We start from the raw sequence: 3,237 nt of genomic DNA on the forward strand, positions 1-3,237 counted from the left end.
CTTTTCCTTCAGTAACACCCAATGGCTTCTCCTTGGTTTTCTTCGCACTCGTTTCTATTTCGTGATAGACGCAGATGCTCAAATCCTTTCTTCCCCTTTCTTGTGGAAGTAGAACTTGCTCATTAAACACATTTTGGAAAACAGAGAAAGAGCAAAGGAAAAAAAGTTCATCACGGCCCCACCACTCGAGTATAGCCACCACCGTCATGTTGAATGATTTCCGCCATCGCCTTTTATCCCAGAATATATTGAGTTGTAGTCTTATCCTTTATAAAACCTAGTCCTCCGACGCCTACAAACCAAGTTCACTGTCCATGCAAGGAGACAAACCCTGGTCCAGCCCAGATCTGCTGCGTATTAACCGGGTCACCATCAGCAACAGCAGACAAGTCACTTAGCCTCACAGTGCCTCTGTTTCCTCATCCGTAGAAGGTAAGGGGGATACCTTGCGGGGTGCTCAGAGAATTGACTCTTGAGTTTAACCTTCTCCATTTCTGCTGTCACCAACTAACCTCATCGCCACCGCTTCAGCCCACGTCATCACTGCAAACTAAGTCATAGCCCAGCCCCCCGGTCTCCACTCCTCCATGCCAACTCCTTCAAGTGGCGTTTTCTACCATGACTGAGAAATGTCCCCAAAGCACTTAGATAGTGTCACTTTGAGAATGCTGCTACTTTCCTATTCCTTACCATAGCAAACTCACACTTCGTTTTCTAAGCTCTCCATGATGATCTCGCCTCGCCCTGCCCGCCTTCCATCAGGAGGAACCAAATCAGTCAACTCTGAATTCCCATGTTGCTCCCTCTCTGTGCCTCTCTGCACCTCCGCACGCCGCACCCCCAACACCCAAGCTCCTGTTAATTCTTATCGTGGTGTCTTCACACATGGTTATTACCAGTGCACAGATCCCTACTATGCCTTTCCTCACATACATGTTGCTCCATCTTCAGGTCTCCACCCCAGGTGCCACCTCCTTGAAGCCTGATGCAATCCTCCGAGAACATCCCTTCTCTGAGCCCCTGTTGCTCTCAGAATCACTTCCAGAGTGCCTAGCCGGTGATTGTCTTGTTTTGTGCTATGTCCCATCCCTCAGACTAGAATGCGCAACTGGAAATTATAATATATCTTCTTCCTGGTATGTCCTATAACCCCTAAATAAATATATATCAACTGGACAATTAATTCCCCCTTCCTGTTTGTCATCACTCACAGGTGTATGCATATCCTCCAGCCTATGTTCACCTACATGGAGGTTCTCAACCTTGGCACTTGGGCTGGAAAATTCTTTGTTCTGGGGGGCATTGGAGATTGATTGTTTAGGAGCACTCTTGGCCTTTAGGTGCCAATAACTCTGCCCTCTCAGTTGTGAAAGACAAAAATGTGTCCAGACATTGCCACATGTCTCGTGGGGGACAAAATTGCCCCCAGTTGAGAACAAATGACCTAAATGTCTAACTTGGGCAAAAGTCAGAAATAACTAAGTATATTCATGAATTAGAAGAATTGCACTTTCAAACGTTTGTTTAAATTCTCAGTCTGCATGATCAGTTACAGAGGTGACCAGTACACCAAATACATTGTCAAGGAGGGCCCAGCATTTAAGTGCTCAGACTTGGGAGTCAGGTCGCCTGGATCCAAAGCCCAGCTTTATCCCCTCAGTAGCTGAAATCTTAGTGATCCCAGGAATGATCTAAGATAGTTTCTCAGTCTCTCTGCCTGTTTCCTCGCCTAGAGTAGAGGTGAAAGTAATATTCACCTAATGCATTGATTTAAAGAGCAAATGAGTTACATATGCAAATCTCTTGCAGACACTTATTTTTCTGAGTTCTGATGCACTCCACGACCTTAGCTTAAGAACTGAATTTCAATGTATATGAGAGAAGTCTGTGTTCACATTGCCCAACAGAGCAAACAATATTTTCAGGCAGCACCTGCCTCCCAGAGAGGGCAGGCCCCATCTCAACTCATAAAAGGCCTACTGAGTGCTCCCTCCTTCCTTCTTCCCCAGCGGCCAACTCACCAGGAGCCCTGTCCACTGTTCTTCCAAAACCTATTCACCTCTCGCCATGTCCGCACCATCCTAGCCCAAGTCTCCACCATATCTGACTCCTGCAGAGGTTTCCTGACTGTGCTCCTACACCCCACACTCCTCTCTTGTTCCCCTTTCCCCAGTCTCCACACGGCAGCTGGAAAGGCCTTAAAAACATATCCCATCACACGCCTCCAACAGACTCCCCTTGGACTTTAAAAAAGATCGCAAACTCTCATCCTGGCCCACAAGACCCTTCCTGATCCGAGCACCAATTCAGTCCCTCGTTCACCCTCATTTTTCTTTGAAAGTACCAATCTCTTTTCCCACCACAGGTCCTTTTCACACGCTGTTTTTTTCTGCCAGGAGCATGATTCCCGGCAACCACCATCTAGCTTGCTCTTTCTGGTCATAGTCTCAGCTCAAATGAGCTCACCATTCAAATAGGATCCCCTGACCACTGCCCCATCACAGAAAATCGTGGGTGTTTTTCATAATATAAGCCAACTTCAGAAATTACCTTGTTCATTTATCTGTTCACTTGTCTATCTCCCATTACCAGGGTGCAAGCACCATCGGTTTTGTTCTCTGTTTTATCCCCAGAACTTTGAACACAGCCTGGTGCATAGTAGGTGCCCAATGAATCTCTCTTGAATGAATAAATGAACAAAAACCTACTCTTCCCAACAGAACTGTCATCGGATGAGCAATAAGGGAATTTGCTGATGAGTGTCTCCTGCAGTTGGGTGTCATCACACGTGTCCCAGGTCCTGCCCACCATATACCTGCTATCAGTCCCCCGGGGGAGGGGGCAGGAACAGCCACATGGCAGTTTTAATGTTCCTTACAGGAAAGTTGCTCTCCTTCCACTCAGTCCCCTGGATTTTTCAGATGCCACCTCCTTGACAACCCATTTGCCTTCACCTAAGAGCTTCTAAACCTTAAGTCCTTCTCCACGGCCTGCTTTTCTAGAATCTTTTCTATGACATCAGTTGCTATGCACCAGAATATTCTGAAGCAGGGAGCAGTCTGTCACCATCACATTTGTATCCGTTTTCTATCGCTTCTCTAACAAGTTACCTCAAACTTAGCAGCTTAGACAACACGAATTTATTTTTAAAATTCTATAGGTCCGAAGTCTGACATGAGTCTCGCTGGCCTAAAATCAAGGTGCCAGCAGGGCCGTGCTTCTTCCTGGGTGCCCCCG

Source organism: Pteropus medius, unplaced genomic scaffold (genome assembly GCF_902729225.1).
Source record: "Pteropus medius unplaced genomic scaffold, Ma_sr-lr_union100, whole genome shotgun sequence".
Lineage (NCBI taxonomy): Eukaryota > Metazoa > Chordata > Mammalia > Chiroptera > Pteropodidae > Pteropus > Pteropus medius.